This window comes from Gossypium hirsutum, chromosome A01 (assembly GCF_007990345.1).
Source record: "Gossypium hirsutum isolate 1008001.06 chromosome A01, Gossypium_hirsutum_v2.1, whole genome shotgun sequence".
NCBI lineage: Eukaryota > Viridiplantae > Streptophyta > Magnoliopsida > Malvales > Malvaceae > Gossypium > Gossypium hirsutum.
In genome coordinates, this window is record NC_053424.1 from 4,049,677 (window position 1) to 4,063,869 (window position 14,193).

At 30.0% G+C, this 14,193-nt stretch overlaps 1 long non-coding RNA gene across 1 annotated transcript; it reads right to left on the minus strand.

Moving 5' to 3' along the window:
* Window positions 1-11,973: 11,973 nt before the first annotated feature.
* LOC107933880 (uncharacterized) lies at window positions 11,974-13,435 on the minus strand. The gene is made up of 2 exons (XR_005899384.1): window positions 13,397-13,435; window positions 11,974-12,047 (listed from the first exon to the last, which is right to left on the minus strand). It is a non-coding gene; the product is annotated as an uncharacterized lncRNA (long non-coding RNA).
* Window positions 13,436-14,193: the final 758 nt, after the last annotated feature.

A 14,193-nucleotide genomic window follows, 5' to 3' on the forward strand; every position in this document is an offset into this window, starting at 1 on the left:
ATTCAATATGTGTATGCTTTAATCCATGTTAATAATTTTGTTTGTACATTTGTACAATTATTTTAGATTGTTTACATCATGTATCTTATTTCTTTAAATATTTCGCATATATTTGTATATTAATCATTCTTTTTTTAGTTTTTTTATAATAACTATTGTTTTGCATGTTGTAAAATTCTTTTTATATTACATTGTTTTAATATCTTATTAATAAGTGTTGTTAATATATTTATATACCTAAATTACTTAAAGTATTTCTTAACTTATGTTTAATTTACATGCCTTTATGTACATATGATATTGTTTTGAAAATTCATCTTGGTATTTATAAAATAGTTATTTTTGAAATATGTCTCCTTATTATGTTATCCTAGTATGTTATTTAGTATTTCTTTTAAGTATTTTTGAGCAAAATGATATGCATATAATTTTCTAATTTCACATGTGTTTATTTTATACATAAGTTTTTAAATGTAAAAAATCTATCATGCGTGTAATACCTTGCCATGTATTATTATTTCTTCATATTTTGTGTGTTATTTAAGTTATTATTAAACATATATTTAGAACTTATATTTAATTTGCATCCATTATTAAAACCAAGATAGTCTTATACATATATATATATATATATTTGTATAATTGTATAATTGTGTTTTTAAAATTATTATGTATATAAGTTATGATAAAATTAAGTTAATCTTATAATTCATACTTTATTCAATATTATTTTGGACATACAATTATCATTAAAATTTCTTCATTTGTACATTACCCATGCTAAATTATTTTTGCCATAGTACATGTTATTACTTTCATATAAATCTATGTAAATATTTTTCTTTCAATGTATATATTATCCTTTAAAGTCATTTATATGTATAATATATTCTTTCTAAAAACCATTTGTTTTATCATACGATTTATATATTGTATACATTATTTTATTATCCTTATGTATGTACTATCTATATGTTCCATCACTTTAACTCAGTTTGTTACATGTAAAATTATATATTATTTGTTTCCAAATGCCCTTTATAAATATAATCTTAATAATATATATTACTAAATTTACGTGTAAATATAATTTTACGTTTTGTATATATCCTTGTTTTTTTAGAAACTTATATACCTTCTATATTTACTTTGTTTCTTTCTTACATTTTTTTTTACAAACAATTATACCTAATTTTACTTGTATATACTTCTTTTATACTATTCTTTTCGTTATTTCATAGGGATAAGTTAATTTTTGTGCTTTCAATGTCACACCGGTGGTGAGAGTGTTAAAGAGAATGGGAATATTTGTCTTTGTTTGATTAGTTGTTTTATTTTTGCTACTATGTATTCAGTTAAAGGGATTTTGCAAAGTTGGTTTTTTTTGGCTTTGGTAGAGTTTATTCTATGCTGCAAGTTTTTGAGAGTGGAATGGCTTGGATTCTCCATTACCTTTTTCTGTAATTGTTAATGATTGAGAAAAAAAACAAAAAAAAATCATTAAAATTATAAAAATTATTTTTTATAAATATAAAAAATTATAATGCATTTAGTATTATTAATCTAATGTACTTATATATTTAAATTATATTTTATGCACAATTTAATTTAATCTTTTTAATTCAATATTTCTTATATTATTATAATTATTTAATTTCAAATCATATATTTCATTATTTATTATGTATTATTTTTATATATAAATTTATATTATAAATTTATGATTTTTACATGAATGCATTTGCTATAGGATTTTTAGTATATATAAAATATTTTATGTGAAAAGAAGCGTTAACGAAATACAAAAGACTTTAATGAGTAGAAATAAAGTAAAGGCGGGCATGACATGACCCAACAATGGGAGTTTTTACTTTTAAATCGTGATATTATTTTTATCTCTTTATATGAACTTTAAAAAGAATGCATTCACTTTATAGTTGTTGAACCCAAAACATTTTGATTTTCATTACTTAAAATTTACCTTATCAATCAAAGCCACTTTTAGTTTTTATATCATTTCTTTTGTAAATTTGTTATTTTCACTTATATTATGGATATGTTATAATTTAATACATCTTTATTTTAATAATTATTGGTCATATATGTATGAAAGAGTATTAAATTGAGTTATTAAGTTTAAAATTTATTATAATTAATGACTTATTGATGATAAATTTTACAATTTACTACTATTAATTTGATTATCGAAAAACAAAAATAAAATAAAATTTTAATATTATTAAAAAAATTAAATAAATTTAGACTAAATATAAACCTTTATCACTTTAATAAATTCCAACTACAATGAGAACCACCAAGACAATGCAAGTCTCCAAGTCTTCTTAGAAATACAAAAACATTGAAGTGGCTGAGAGTGACAACTGACAACCATTAGTTAGAACCGTCAAGCAAGGCACGTTCCACTTTAATCCATGCATCACGCTAGACCAGACTCAATATCCGCTTGAATAATTTTTTATTTATTTTATTGGATGAATACTTATGTACTTTTTAAATAATCTTTTAATATAATTACATGGAGTTTTTTATTAAAATAGGACAAAAAATAACAAAATACTAAAATAATACAAAGTAAAAACTATGTACCAAAATAGTACATTTGGGGTGGTGCCGCCTGTGGCAGAGGCATGACCACCCCATGTCAGATCAGAAATTACTGTAGCTATCGGTCAAATTGCGGTGCAGGACTAAAATGTAATAATATAAAGTATTTAGGGACCTGTTATTGAATTGTTCCATTTAAAATGGCTGTTGAAAAAAAAGGGAAGGGGTGCCGCCTGACAGTGTGGCGCATCAAACTTTAAATAGGGCTAATTCCCTTGTAAGCCCTCCTTATTTATTATTTTCTTTTTATTCCCCCTTCAACTCACTATATTGTTTTTAAACAAGCCCTTAACATATTTTTCAGTTAAATAAGCCCTTAACTTATAGTTTTTACTCGTAAAAGCCCTTTTATTTTAATATTGAAGTAAATATATTTTGAATTTCAAGCTTTTATCTTAAATTTTTTGTTGATGCAATAAAAATTATATACACTTTAACATCAACATAAAATCTAAAAAAGTAATTAAAATTTTCGAAAGAGTAGTTAATAATATCATGTATATAAGCACTCTCAAGAAATTTTAAAATTTTATTTTTTATTTAATAAACTATTCACATCAACCTAAAATGTGAATTAGTTTATATTTTTTTTAAATAGCTTTACTTTGGGTAAAATATATTTACTTTAATATTAAAATAAAAAGGCTTTTATGAGTAAAAATCATAAGTTAAGGGCTTATTTAACTACAAAAATAGGTTAAGGGCTTGTTTAAAAACAATATAGTAATTTGAAGAGAATAAAAAGAAAATAATAAATAAGGAGGACTTGTAACACCCTTAACCCGTATCCGTTGTCGGAATAGGGATTCGCTTCACATAACATTCATACCTGAAATCAATCAAATTTAATCATAGTGTCTCTTATGTGAGCCATCGAAGCCCAGAATATATATATTGGGATTTAACCCAGAACTCAAAAATTTTTTTTTTACTGCAAAGGGGTCACAGGCTGTGTGGCTAGGTCGTGTGGTTCACACAATATACAGGAAGTTATATTCATCAATTCACAAAGTAAATAAATCCACAACATTATTTATACATATCATCTCTAGCTTAATAAAATTTTAACTTTTCCGAGTTCCTTTATTTTCATATGTATTTCTTTACTTTTCACACTCATTCTTTATGTATAACACACCGGTTATAAGCATACCATGCCATCATACCCACAAGCTAGTGCGTTTGGACATAACTCTTTTCAATTAATCACATGATAAGTCATTTCATAAGATATTGCATAACTTAAAACTTGCCACTCTCTCACGAGCACAAGTACATTTTCATTTGAGCGCTTAACCTTTCAACACATCATACAAAAATAAACATTTTTCCATTTAACCAATAGCTTGGCACTTGTCTAAGCATCAACAGCAACACTTGTTAACATACTTGAACATATTCATATAAATTCAACATAGATAAACTTATTTTCTCATTATATCACACTTGAGTTTATTGCTCGTCTCAACATACATAATTTCCTTGTAACAACATGTTAAAGATAATTACGTTTTTACCTATCATGATACATATCATTCTTTTGCTGTTTCTTTATAAACATGTATCATTCATTTCATTATATTAATAATTCACGTACCATTATTCCCATATATTTCAGGTATATACCGGTAATAATTTATTTCAAGCTCATATTATTTAATATCAGAACTTTACCCCTTGAATCATTTAAATATCAATGGGTACACTTATTTCAGATTAATATCAATAATAACCGTAAGTCTGCCAATACTAATTTCATATCTCACTTACCAATCTTTGTCAAATTACAGAATGTCTTACGGAATTGAGTCCTTCGTGATCTGAAGCCCGAAGTTTAGCTGAAGCACATAAGTGCTAAACGGAAGCCCGGAGGCTAACTGAAGCACACAAGTGCTAAACGGAAACCCAAAGGCTAACTGAAGCACACAAGTGCTAAACGGAAGCTCGAAGGCTGACTGAAGCGCAGAAGTGCTAAACGGAAGCCCGAAGGCTAACTGAAGCACATAAGTGCTAAACGGAAGCCCGAAGGCTAACTGAAGCTCATTAGAGCTGAACTGAAATCCCAAAAGGGTTAACTGAAACTCATATGAGTTAACGGAAGCTCGTAAGAGCTAAACAGAAAGCAAACACGAGAGTTCGCAACAAATGCTGAATCTCGGTTTACTTGGGTAAATTACCGTCAATTCATCTTTTTCACCGAACGATCGTACTCATTTCCTGCGTTCCGTTCCTCCGAATTACTCAGTTCAATTTCGTAACTTTTGTACATGATTTAATTATTTTCAACAATTAACATTCATAAATATTCCAAATAAAATATTATATCATTTCTAATTCTACATTCATCGATTATAATCGGGCATGTGATCAATTTATACACAAGTCATTCATATATATATGTATATTTTTCCTCCTCCTCCTCTCCATCCACATCCTTAGTATAAACAACACACTTGTAGGTAACATTATCCATAATTTTCACTATCTACTTATGTAAATATTCAAACTGTCCATCTGTGTCATAGTCACTAAATTATTTTTATTTTGAGCTACAAAAATCCAAATTAAAATCCATAAATTTTCCCAGAAACTAGACTCATATGTCTTCTTACCATAAAAATTTCATAATTTTTGGTTGGGCCAATTAATACAGTTTATTCATTGAATTCTCCCCTATTCTGCTGTCTGACAGTTCCGACCCTTCTTCACTAAAAATTAATTATCTCCTTGTACAGGATTCGAATGATGTTCCCGTTTGTTTCTCTTGAGAATAGACTCAATAAGGAATCCATGCATGTAAAGTATGACTCTTAATAATTTTTTTACAATTTATGGTGAATTTATAAAGTCAGAACAGGGGATCTCGAATTCATTCTGACCTTGTCTCACAAAATTTATCATATCTCATGATTTACAATTCCATTACTTACATTATTTCTTCTATAAGAAACTAGACTCAATAAGCTTTAATTTCATATTTTATTCATCCTCTAATTCCATTTCTAAAATTTTTGGTGATTTTTCAAAGTTAGACTACTGCTGCTGTCCAAAACAATTTTAGTGCAAAATGTTGATTTCCATTTTGCCCCAAATTTCACAATTCATACAATTCAGTCCTTACTCAATTAACCCCTCAATTAAGATAATTTTCTCAATTAATACTTTTCATAAACATTATAAGTTATTTCATAACTATTGAAATTCATAATTTTCACATAAAACTCTAACTTCAAACTCTTTTACAATTAGGTCCCAAACATTCACTTTCTATTCAATTCTTACAATAAAATCAACATATAAACAATTTAAAGCTCTAATTCCATACCAAATCATCATATACTTCCAGAACATATGTATAGAAACTTTCAATTTCTTTCATAGAATAAAAAACTAATGAATTCAACAAATGGACCTAGTTGTAAAAGTCACAAAAATACAAAAATTTCAAGAAATAATCAAGAATTGAACTTAATTGGAGTAAAAATATGAAAAACTAGCTTAATAGAACTCCTCCATGGCGTTTTTCTGATGAGAACGCAGAAAAATAAAGAGAAATCTAGATAATTCCACTTTAGTCCTAGCTTTATTAAGTAAATTTTGCAATTTTCCAATTTTGCCCTTAATTCTCCTTATTTTCTTGCTGATTTCATGCCCTTGCCGTCGAGCCCAAATAGACCTTGGGTCTATTTTCCTTTTAAACCCTCTTTCTTTTATCAATTAAGCTATTTAATCATTTCCCATAATTTTGCATTAAATAGCTTTACTTTGGGTAAAATATATTTACTTTAATATTAAAATAAAAGAGCTTTTATGAGTAAAAATCATAAGTTAAGGGCTTATTTAACTACAAAAATAGGTTAAGGGCTTGTTTAAAAATAATATAGTAATTTGAAGGGGAATAAAAAGAAAATAATAAATAAGGAGGACTTACAAGGCAATTAGCCCTATTTGAAGTTTGGTGCCGCCACACTGTCAAATGGCACCCCTTCCCCCTTTTTTCAGCAGCCATTCTAAATGGAACAATTGCATAACAGGTCCCTAAATACTTTATATTATTACATTTTAGTCCTGGGCCGCAATTTGACCGGCAACTACAGTAATTTCTGATCTGACATGGGGTGGTCATGCCTCTGCCATAGGCGGCACCACCCCAAATGTACCATTTTGGTACATAGTTTTTACTTTGTATTATTTTGGTATTTTATTATTTGTTTTGTCCTATTTTAGTAAAAAACCCAATTACATGTGCTTTTCATGAATTTAAAATATAATAGGATATAAATTTTATTTAATTAAGTTTAATCTCAAAACTATATTCTAAAAATTAAATTATTTCAAAAACTTAAATTTGAAAAATATATGAAGAGACTTTAAATTCATTTTCAGTTTAAATGAAGTTAGTTTAGTATAAAAGTGTTTATGAGTCAGATCAGGCCAGATCGAGATTAGGTTTCAAAAAATTTCTAAATCTTAACTCATTTTTATCCAACCCGTCCAAAAGCTCGTATTTTTATTCAAAAATAATAATATATTAAAAAATATTTTTAATTGATATTTTATATATATTTATAATTAAATTTAAATTTAAAAATAATAAATTTCTAACTAAATCAAGGAAATAATATATAAGAAAGCTTCGATGGGAGAAGAAGCATTAATGGGGAGAGAAGACTTTGACTAGTCTTCACCTTAACCCATTATTTTTAATAGTTAGAACCGTCAAGCAAGTCACATTCCACCTTAACCCATGCCTCACGCTAGACGAGACTCAAATGTCTAATTAAATAATTATTTATTTATTTTATTCGACCAATACTTAAGTACTCTTTAAATATTTTTTTGTTAGAATTGTGTGACCCAAATTCTAAGAGATTATTTGCAAGTCAAGTTAAATAAAAATATATTTTCTTTCTAGAAGATTTAGTATTTATTAGTATAATATATTTAGCATTTATTAGTATAGTTTATTTGACTTACTAATTTAGCCTATAAATAGGCTCCTTTACAATCTTAGAAAAAAGAGACACCCATTAGATTAGAACTCATAACACATTCAGAGAATTTTGTGTTTACGTTTGAGGGTTCTTTGTTTTTCGGGTTTTCGGGGTTTAGTTTTTATCTCTATCTTTTATACTCTTCATTCTTTTGCCATTATAGTAAAATTATCTTTGCCCGTGGTTTTTTATCCTCTTTTGAGGGGTTTTTCCACGTTAAATTTGTGTGTTCATCTTCTCAATTTCTTCTACTATTTTTACTTGTTCGTTGCTTATTCGGGACGATCCTAACGAATGGTATCAGAGCTAGTTTAACTTTCATAGATCAGCCCGGTCAGAGATGGCAACAACAAGGTTTGAAATTGAGAAGTTCGATGGTGAGACAAATTTCAATCTGTGGCAAGTTCGGATGATGGCAATTCTAGTTCAAAATGGCTTGAAAAAGGTTGTTACAGAGAAAAAGCCTGAGAATCTAAATCAAACAGAATGGGAAGAGCTTGATGAAAAGGCCTTGTCTGCAATCCAGTTGTGCCTCGCGAATACAGTATTGCAGGAGGTATTGATGGAGAAGACCTCATTCGCCTTGTGGAAAAGGTTAGAAACTCTTTATGCGACTAAGTCTCTGGCTAACCGTTTAGTGTTGAAACAACGTCTATTTACGTTTCGCATGAACGAAGGTGAGCTTCTTAAAGATCACATCAGTCAATTCATTACTCTTTTAAATGATTTAAAGAACATTGAGGTTTATATTGACGATGAAGATCAAGCTATGCTATTATTGTGCTCTTTACCCTCTTCATACAAGTCTTTCAGGGAGACCCTGATTTATGGCAGAGACAAACTCTCGTTCGAAGATGTGAAGGGTCATTTGTTGAGTAGAGACAAACTCGACAATGAGTTTGATTTGAATAGCAAAGCAGATAGACAAGCTTTCGTTTTGGTAGCATCAAAGAAACGAGACAAAAGGTGTCGCTATTGCAAAAAGTTAGGTCACGTCAAAGCAGATTGTTATAAACTGCGAAATAAAAGAGCTGCTGAGAGTAACGAGGAAGATGTAGCTGGTGCTAATTTGGTCGATGAAGGCGGTGATGATTTCTTGTTAGTGTCAACGAGCGATAACTCCAAGCTTACGTCTGAGTGGATCCTAGATTCAGGATGTTCTTTCCACATGTGTCCCAATAGAGAATGGTTCTCCACATATAGTTCAGTTGAAGGTGGAGTTGTGCACATGGGAAACGATTCATCTAGTAAAATAATCGGTATTGGTACTGTTAAAATTAGGATACACGATGGGACGATTAGGACACTCTCAGATGTCAGGTATGTACCTGATTTACGAAAGAATCTCATCTCCTTGAGTATTTTAGACTTGAAAGGATGCAGAATCAACATCGAGTCGAGCGACATTAAAGTATCTCATGGAGCTCTCGTTTTGTTAAAAGGTAAAAGAACCGGCAGTCTTTATATTCTGGAAGGTTCTACAGTGACCGGTGAAATCGGACGTCCCTCGTCCGTTACGGAGTCAAAGTCAACTCATTTGAAGCGGAGGCAACTTGGTCATAGGAGGGAAAAAGGTATGACCGTTTCGTTGAAGAGAGGTTCTCTTTTGGATGCAGGTTTTGAAAAGTTAGGGCACTGTATTCGTGAAAATCAGACCCGGGTTAGTTTTGATTTGGCAGTGCACAAGTCGAAGGCTAGAAGTCTTCCAGCTTCTAAGCATAGATTCGACTCAGTTAATTCCCTGCATAGTTCAAGATAGGCCCGTGGCGGGTTTTGGCAAAGATGGCATTGAAAGAATTTGTGTCAAGGTGGAGATTGTTAGAATTGTGTGACCCAAATTCTAAGAGATTGCTTGCAAGTCAAGTTAAACAAAAATATATTTTCTTTCTAAAAGATTTAGTATTTATTAGTATAATATATTTAGCATTTATTAGTATAGTTTATTTGACTTACTAATTTAGCCTATAAATAGGCTCCTTTACAATCTTAGAAAAAAGAGACACCCATTAGATTAGAACTCATAACACATTCAGAGAATTTTGTGTTTACGTTTGAGGGTTCTTTGTTTTTCGGGTTTTCGGGGTTTAGTTTTTATCTCCATCTTTTATACTCTTCATTCTTTTGCCGTTATAGTAAAATTATCTTTGCCCATGGTTTTTTATCCTCTTTTGAGGGGTTTTTCCACGTTAAATTTGTGTGTTCATCTTCTCAATTTCTTCTACTATTTTTACTTGTTCGTTGCTTATTCGGGACGATCCTAACATTTTTTAATATAATTATATGTGTTTTTATCCTTTTACAAGAATTTTAAATATAATCCGGGGTGGTAAATATTTTGTATTAAATCATTGTTGTTGGGCAACCCGGTGTGACAGACTGATTGAGTTGAGATAATCATTGTTGTTTGTTGATATGATCACATGGAATTGGGCATATATAAATGTGTAATGTACACTGAATAATGAATTTATGCTTGTGATATGAATGGTAAGTTTAATAGTTTGTTTTCCGTGCACAGATTAGGTTCGATTTAAGAATCCCGAGTATTAATTTAGCATCCAATGGAGAATCCTAGACTCAATGATAATGATCTATAATGTCATGTCAGTACGAGACAAGGAACCCCGTCGCCCCGACATAACACTCTAGATTGAGTATAAGATGTTACATTTAATATATTTACACATAGCCCAATAGGTAAATCCAAATTATCCACTAACCTAGAGACCCAATTCAATTATCTAAGTAATTGTATATTTAAATTCTTTATACTCAATATTTATTAGCAATGTAGGATTACTAACACTGTAAACTAATAACATATATAATATTGCTCAATCAAGAAAATTTATTTAAAAAGAACCAAATGAGAACCATTATACAACTTTATAAAGCCCACAACACATTCGACATTTAAAGCACAAAGAAATTAGATATGTCAACAACAAAATAATAATGCCAACATTCTCATATACGAAAACAAAATTGTCCTAAAAACAGAAGATAGGGCATCGCACCTAGAGTGTAGAAATACTTGGATTCAATCATTGTAACAATGAAAATAGAAACAAGACATTCAGCGTCCTCATCATCACAATGAATTCTCCTCTAACTCGCCAACAGCCTCTGCAATGCAATAACACAAGAAAAAGCTATTTTAATAGAAACTCTTATAAGTATTTAAAATTAACTTTTAAATGCATCATGTCTTAATCTAAGGCAAAAGTTTTATCAAAACATGAAAAATTTAACCAACACAGATCAATTCAACCGAACCTCAAGCTATCTATGTGGTTTACTTTTAATTTATATATAATTTCAATTGCGGTTTAAATTTAAATATTTTTTTAACAAAAATTGTAAATACTTAATATTGATCAAATAGCCAAATTAATGAAAATTTGTAATTATGAACAATAACTTAACACATAGGTAGAAGTTTTTTTTTTTACTTAATAATATTAATAGTAATTGGACACTATTAATTGTATATAAAAATAATGAAGCTTAAAAATTAAAATTTAAAGGTAATATTATTGTCAAATTTACTCAAAATTTATTTTTAACTATAGTTATCTATTTGGATATGTGACACACATCATAAGATACAAATATATATATATATAATGCAAAATAATATAAAGCTAAAAGGTGAGATAATGAACTGAAATATTTCTAACCTTATGCAATATTTGAACTTGTTATAATAACACTATCCAATGATGTACTTGGCTCATCATTAGAGTTCTCACAGCTATGAACCTCCATTGCTGTTACAAGAGGAAGTTGATGGAATGGCTTAGGAGGCATCTCAAGGAGTTCAACATTAGATTCAAGCATCTTCAAACTTTACTCATTGAAGGATCAGAAGGCAGTAATTGTATACACCAAAAAGTTGTTATTATCATCTTCTTCACCATTACTTTTTCATAGTAAAAAACATCTTCCAACTCCAAGTCCTCTCCTTGATCCAATTTGTCATAAATCCAATATAGGAAAATATATTTGACTAGTGTGGTCAGCAAGTCCATTCACATTCTTTCTCCTTCCTACCATTTCCATTAGTAACATTCCTAAACTATAAACATCAGCTTTGTATGAGATGCCTCCAAGATTTTGTAAACCAATTCAGGAGCAATATATCCTATCGTTCCTCGTGCCGCAGTGAGAGAGACTACTATCATCTATTGAATACAATTTAGCAAGACCAAAATCTGAAACTTCTGGATTAAAATTCTCATAAAAAAGAATATTGTGTGGTTTGATATCAAAATGTAGAATTTGCATGTCACATCCTTTATGCAAGTAGTGAATTCCTTGAACTACCCCAAGCACAATATCAAACATTTTTTTCCAACCCAAAGTGTTCTTATTTTCTTCTGTAAATATGATTTTATCTAAAGATCCATTAGACATGAAGTCATATACCTGATTGATCATTTTATGAACACTAAACTAGACTACGATCACGATAAAGGTAAGCGCACCTATCGAACAGTAGTATAGCTAAGGCGAGTCTAGAGTATTGTATCCACAAGGACTAAAAGTACTAGTATTAACTCTTTTTCTATTATTTAGCCTAAAAATAAAAAAGAATTGTTTTAACCTAAAATTTAACTAACCTAATTAACTAATTAACACGAAAAAGACAAAACTTGGAAAATACTTTTAGAAAATCGATGGGGAAGACAATACCCAAGGAAGAATCCACCTAGATTTCACTTATTACTTCTGAATTTAGACGATTTATTCACTTGACTTATTTCGTAGAAATCCCTAATTTATGTTAATATCTCTGTCGAGACTAAAAATAACTGACTCTAGGTTGATTAATTGAAATCTCTTTCTAATTAAAACCCCTATCGTCGCATTAACTCGATCTATGGATTTCCCTATTAGATTAGACTCTAATCCAGCAGATTTACGTCGTCCTATGTCTAGGATTGCATTCAACTCCGCTTAATTATGCTAGATCTACTCTTAAACAGAGACTTTTGCTCCACTGAATAAGCACACCAAACTTGGATTAATATCCTGAAATATTAAAACAAGAATCAATAACACATAATTAAGAATAAGAACTAGTATTTATCATATAAATCAGATAGAAATAAGATTCGTCTTAGGTTTCATTTCCCTTAGGTATTTAAGGAGTTTAGTTCATAATAATGGGGAAAAAATCTCAAAATTTGGAAAACAACAAAACATAAAGAAACTCAAAAACTTCGGTAGAAATTGAATAGAGATCTTCAGTCTTGATGTAATCCTCTTTCCGAGCGGATTCCAATGGCTTCCTTCGAGTATTTTCTGTGTTTTGCTCTGCATGTCTCTCTGATTCTCTTCTAGGGTGTTTATATAGACTTTTGAATGCCCAAAATAGCCCAAAATTAGCCTTTTCTGAGTAGAACTAGACTTGGGCTCGACAGAGACACGGTCGTGTGTCACGCTCGTGTAAAGGTGCTCAAGCCGTGTGTACTACTGAGTTGATTTTTAGTCAACACTGCCATGTCACATAAGTGTGTGGCCTTCCCGTGTGAGTCACACGGGCGTGTGGATCAACTGTGTGGAAGTGCTTAGGCCATGTGAAACACTATTTTAAGCCCATTTGGTTCGTTTTTGGTCCGTTTCTTGCTCTTTTCGCCTTCCTATGCTCACCTAAGTATAAAACATGAATTTAAAGGATTAGGAGCATCGAATTCAATGAAATCAAGGAAAAATCATCCATAAATATGTCAAGCATGGGGTAAAAATATGTATATATTACGATTTATCAATACCAGAGCTTGCTTTGATCCATCCACGCAAAATCCAATAAGTTTTGCCATATTAGCATGATGAATTCTCCCAATAGAAGCAACTTCATTTATGAAATCTTGCATTACCCTTTGATTCGCCCAACAATTTTATTGCCGTATGATGCTCACTACGAAGTTTTCCTTTAAATACTGAACCGTAACCCCCTTCACCTACTTTATCTTTAAAATTTTTAGTCATCTTTCTAATTTTTTTAAAAGAATACCTTCATTGGACCAGATTATTTTGCTTTGAAGGAACTCTTTGATTGTATCATCCGTAGATAAATGTCTTCTTCTCCATTTTTTCGTAACAAGAGCAAGCGAACAAATTATCCTAGAAACGACCACAAAAAGTTAACTCCACCTTTAAAGGAATACAATGCAACACGTCAATACTTGTGAAATTAATCAAATAATATATAAGTTATGTCGAAACCATTTTTTAAAAAAAGGGTCAACTTTTATTTTGAAAATGAAAACGAAAAAACGGGAGTCGCCACCAATCCTTTTTATTTAGGTGTGATCGGATCATCTGGTAATTCAGTCGCTTTAACAAAAATTTAAATTTATTAAAACAATAATTTTTTGGTCAACAAAATCCAAAAAACGGGTTCGGGAGTCAGTTACACACGAGGAAGGGTTAGCACCCTCGATACGCCCAAAATTGGTACCTAGTTGATTAATTAATGTCTTGGTGTCAAAAATTTGAGAACTTTGAAGATTTTAAAAGTACGATCCTTTGTTAAAATATTATTTAATTAAAATTTTTTGAGAAAATG